This window comes from Perna viridis, chromosome 7, assembly GCF_037379345.1.
Source record: "Perna viridis isolate PV_CMFRI_1.1 ecotype Kerala chromosome 7, ASM3737934v1, whole genome shotgun sequence".
NCBI lineage: Eukaryota > Metazoa > Mollusca > Bivalvia > Mytilida > Mytilidae > Perna > Perna viridis.
In genome coordinates this window covers 9,525,692-9,531,585 of record NC_142451.1, presented here as the reverse complement: position 1 = coordinate 9,531,585, position 5,894 = coordinate 9,525,692, and the positions used below count along the sequence as shown (strand labels likewise).

At 31.5% G+C, this 5,894-nt stretch overlaps 1 long non-coding RNA gene across 1 annotated transcript; it reads left to right on the top strand.

The window, feature by feature from the left end:
- The first annotated feature begins 483 nt into the window (after positions 1-483).
- On the top strand, positions 484-3,851 carry LOC148611245 (uncharacterized). Its single transcript, XR_015924594.1, has 3 exons — positions 484-541; positions 2,880-3,012; positions 3,506-3,851. It is a non-coding gene; the product is annotated as an uncharacterized LOC148611245 (long non-coding RNA).
- The last annotated feature ends 2,043 nt before the right edge of the window (positions 3,852-5,894 follow it).

Below are 5,894 nucleotides of genomic sequence, written 5' to 3'. Positions count from 1 at the left end.
AAATTCCAATTTTCTATAATTAAATATTGATTAGAACACAAACCTATGTAATGAGGACCCCGAAGGCCACGAAAACATGCATGGAAAAAAGGTAATAAACCATGCTGGTTATTTATTTACAATCAATCAGTATAGAACCACATGACCTAAAACGTCCAAATTGTCATTTCGTTATACTTTAATGATTGTGATTTCCTAGTTTGTGTGGCCATAGCAAAGAGTTATCTTATTTCTCTGCTCGCATACAACCCACATACCAAGAAAATGCAAGGAATTCAATCTATAAAATGAAAATAAAGCTGATACAATTTGTAAATTGTAACAACATGCTTAAATGCTTAACTCCAAACTCCCCAATTGACCCCTTAATACAAAATTAATTGACGATGCCTATTTCATTAGTCGTATATACCATCTGTTTCAGACGTTATTTATCAGGGAACAGTTAGAATTAAATTGGAGGCGTTTAAATTGATATTAATTCATAAACAGTATCGACTTTCCTGTTCCAACAGCCGGTTGCCTATTCTACCATTTTATTGTATGTATGCTTGTTAATTATATACTTAAATGACATAATGCATGTTTAAAGGATTCCATCCGATTTTATTACAGTGTTGAATAATGAATTATCAATATATCAGCAAAAAGTATAATTAAAACCTTAATTAAGCATATTAGTACAACGGTACTATCTGGCTTCAGTGTGAAAAGGCTATTCAAAGTATAGAATTATATTAAATAGCAAATCCATAAAGTCAATTGTTAAACATATCTACAGTTAATAAAACAAATATATAGATATGTCAATGGCAACGCTTTGCATTTTCCGAATAGCAGTGCATTATCACACGATTTATTGTTTGTGAAATCAATTTCAAGATCAAATTAAAAATTGATAAATGGTGCTTGTTTTATGGTGAATTTTCGTTGCCTTTATCTAATTTTGTCAATTTTTAATGTTTGTCCACTATTTCTAAGTTGCCTGCTGCGTTTGGAGCATGATTCTTAGTTTGAAATGAATGTTTTCGTCCTAATATGTCAATAGTATTTGACATTGTTGGTCAATGTGTCTTCGTGTTTGTGAAAGAGTAATCAAGGGAACTAGGGTTATAGCGGTAATCAAAAGAATATAATCCAGGGACAAAGACCAGACATGGAAAACAGACATACACAACAAAGAACATAAGGTAACTAAAATCATACATACAAAGTAACAAAAGTAAATGAGCAACTCGGACTCCACTAAAAACTGGGAGTATGAAGAGATAAAAATTGACCAGTAGTCTTGTACATAATTTAGTAAGTATAACAACATAAGTAGCTTAGCCATAGTCTTAATTTGTCTGATGTCACCATGCACCATATGATAAGACATTAAAACTAGCAGAGGTAATTTTACCTTTAGTCAGAGTGTGCCTCTAAGAGGTCATGTTATAATGATGTTAGAGATTCATGAGCTAGTCTTATGAAATATTCTAAAAACTAAAATCTACACTACCAAATTATCAATGAAATGGATTACTAATTAGTACATGAATGTGTCTCATCCATTTATCCATTTTAGTCTTTGACTTACACTTTGAGTTGGTCTCAGTTTTAAACAGGATACTGACGTGAATAGCATCAACTGAGTGAATGTATAAAAATATACATAAACAAATGTACTCGTGTAGCTTTGTGAATGAACTTTATTAGTTAATCTGTGTGTCGGATTTCACTTTGCCACAGTGTTGTTATTTGAGTTTTAAGCTCATTTTGAAGAAATGTCATCGTTCTGTTACCGTGAATTTTATTATTTTTCGGGGATTTCAGCGCTGACTTGAAGGTGTGTTTACACTCATTGAAGACCTTTTGGTGATCAATGTAAATATTTTCTATTTTGATAAAGGTTATAGGATGGTGCTTCGTTTCACCATGTCTGTTCCTTTTTCCATTGAACAATTCATGCGTGCTATCAGTAGTTGATTGATGTAGTTTGGCAAATATCAGTAGGACGATCATAATTCTGTTCAACTAGATCTTCAGAAATTAATAAGAATGAGTATACCAAACAAAACAAAAAACACAAAAACAAAAACAAAAACAAAAAAACGAAAAAAAAAACGGAATGTATTTCATCATTCTTTTATAACTTGATCTAATATATGTTACTCCAACTGCTTTCAAAACTACAAGTCAATACTTACATTGTTAAAATCTTTGGAACAAGAATTCACATGGCTTCTTTATAGATATTGTAAAAAAAAACTGAATACTCTGGAATTTGGTATAGAAAAATATAGAAAGCTCAAATGATGTTGCAACCTTTTATAGGATTCAGATATGTCATTATCAATTGCAATATACAAGTTAACACTATAATACATAACTTTTTTATCTAGAAAATGCAACACAAAGATATAAATACCTAATGCAATTGTTGACTTAAACTAAGCTTCGCGGTGTTCAAAATTCTCACGAAACAGTACCTAGCCATAATATATTTCGTCAATGTGGCAAATTTATATTATGATTTATATACAAGAGATTAGTATTCGAATGGGTTAACTATGTGTCATGGTATATATTGTTATAATTATGTATCATGTGGTATATATTGCTGTAAGTATGTATCAAAGTTTATATTGTTATTAGTATGTATCTTGGTATATATTGTTATATATGTATGTATCATGGTATACTTTATTGTAAGTATGTATCATGGTATATATTGTTACAAGTATGTATCACGGTGTATATTGTTACAAGTATGTATCATGGTATATATTGTTGTAAGTACATGACATGCTATATATTATCATAATTATGAGACATGGTATATATTGTTATAATTATGTATTATGGTATAATTCTAATCATGAGATTCATGCTTATAGCCGTTTTTTGATTGGTCGAGAACGTCGTTGCCAGAAAGTTCATACATGCATGAACGCCAGTCAACTTGAAACCAACATGGCGGCCGTATAGGTCGAAAGAGTGTGGCAACGAACTGAACGGCATACTATAGCCGTAAGTATAGTTTAATATTACATGCACATTGATTTTACCAGTCAATTTTGTTTACAGAGAGTAATTTCAGCTCGGGGAAAGAAACTTATAACTGAGTCTGACTGAACCCTTGAATTATGTATTATGGTATATGTTGTTACAAATATGTATCATGGTATATTTTATTGTAAGTATGTATCATGGTATATATCGTTGTAAGTATGTATCATGGTATATTGTTGACTTAAAAAACATCAACAAATCCTTTGAGCCTTTCCATGACTAAACTATATTGTTAACAAACAAAACATAAAGCATAAAAAATATAATCTGCTACTTTGAAAAAATAAAAAGTCATTTTTCATTTGTCTGTGGTACCTGTAATAGTACATTCATCGAATCAAACGTTATTCAAGACCTGCCAAAAGTACGGGGACGTTAGGACATTCAAGTTCATACATGCAAGTCAGGATGTTTTTGGACTCAGTATATAATCTTTTGTTTTCTCTTTCAGTTTACTTTTATGTTGCAGGATTATATGTGGGCAACGTTTTCATCGCACCTGTTTATAATGTTTTCGACCAGCTGCAGTCTGCCCTGTGGTGTGAGGGTTTCCTCGTCGTTAATTGAAGACTCATGTGTGGCCTTGAACTGCATAACATTTTTCGTCCCGTGTCTCTTTGACATATTTACCATATCCATTCTCGTTATACTTCCAGACAAGCTATATTGGGGAGAATATTTTCGTTTAGATATGAAGTCTTCATACAAATGTGCGAAACAAACTATTGGCTGATATGATGATTCCATCTTCATGATAACATTTCCATTCCCCTCATCATAGATTTTTTTTTCAATTCCGGGCATAACAATAAATGTTACAATATAATTGTTATTTGATTTGTTTTTTAAAAGGTATTTGACAACCGCCGTTTATGTGTAATTATAACGTATTCGTACGTTTCAAGAAGTCTGGGGTGATCCGGTATCTAAAAGTTACAATTGTATGCTTTCGTTTTCTCTATTTATTTTTCTTTCTGTCGCCATAGTTGGTTTTGCCTCTTTTTATTTCATTTTTTGTAAGCGCTTTAACTATAGGTGCCCATAGTTTTGCCTTGAAGAGTCCTCCAAAAGAACATGGAAAAGACAATATAGAAAACAAATACGGGTTTATACATATCAAACCGAATTTTCCGCTAAAAGGGGACACAAAATCCCTAAAATTTAATTCACAACACAATTCTTAATCTTAGATTGAAACATGTCAAACAACACTATGTTTCAGGATAAACCATTATAATTCACAAAAATCTAATAAAGTATACCATAATTACAGAAAAAATTATTTTGGGCCTTTTACAGTTTGCTTTATGATATGGATTTTGTCCATTATTGAAGATCGTGTGGTGACCTGTAGTTAATGATCGTTACTTTTTCCCTTTGATGGATGACTATCTCGTTGGCAATCATACCATATCTCTTATTTATATACCATCTATAAGAATTACACATCGAAAGTACTTAAACAGTTTTTGAGAATCTGGTATGTTTCCCGCCACCTGGGTCCGTCTTTGACTATCTTCTGGGCGCCAAAGAAAAATCCAGATGTCGCATGCGCTTCTATCTTCTTGTGAATAAAGGCACGATACCGCAATTAATTTTCAAGTGCATTTCAATATACACATTTGAGCAGATTAAAAAAAATTCCACCGGCGCAAACTGAATAAAACCTCTCTGGCCTAAAGATATGTACAAACAGGATTTTATATATAAATTGTAGAAAATTTTACCATCATTTTCTGAAATTAATACATATAATTTGGAGATGGGGTAAACATCACAAATGAACTGAGTTAAAAGTCCTAAATTTTAACCTTCTTCCCCTGAACCAAATCACAACTTTTAGTCGGAATTTATTAATGAAAAAAAATCCCATGTAATTTTAACCTATTTTCTACCAATTAGAGGCAAAACTTCAGCAAATAAGTTTCCAGTAAAAATATGAAAAAAATGTGGACGGTACCTACTACCAAAGTTGGAACTATATTCATATACAACGAAAACCAAGGGGAATTAATTGTGTTCTCGTACCTACAATTGCCTATAATCTGCAACGAATGTGGGAAATAAAATACAAGTTAATATAAAAACAAAACCAAAACACCAAAACAGTTGATCGAAATAAAAAGCTACAAGCCATTAATGAAAGGCTACTAATGATATAAACATATAATTATGCAAATATATTGAGTAGCCGTCAACCAAAAATTCATTTAAAATTAGAAATAAAAAAAAACATTCTTGGTCACAAGTTTGTTTTAATAAAATTCGCTAGGAACATTTATGGAAATAACTATAATTTCTATATGAAACCCTCTAGGTAAATATATATCTCAAGGTTATAGTAAAAGAATGTGCAATCAAAGTAAGAGTTATCTCCCTTAGCAAAGGATGAAGTCCTCGTAGTAGTAATTAATACGAGCTTAAGCTTTGACCTTAGAATCACTGAGCATTCAAAACTTTAAACGTAAGTCATAGTATTAATAAGTGCTCTGGTGGCATTGTTTTACGTTGTCGAAAGCCTACACCTGCTAGACTAAAAGCAGGTTAGAGAACAGTATGAAATTAAGCTACATTGATCATTAAGATAAGAATACGGAAGTATGACTGGTTTCAAATAAGCAATTATTTAGATATGCATTCACTTCATTTGATTTTATTCTAAAACTACATGTTAATGAAATCCGATAAGTTTACAAAATGTTTCCCCCATTATGCAAAGTAAAAGGAGAATCAGTATGGAATTTTTTTGTCAATTTCATCGGTCACAATACAGATCGCTAGCTAATGCAAAGGTAATGATAAAATTAATTGTATAGATATCATCAAAACCTTTCCTCTTG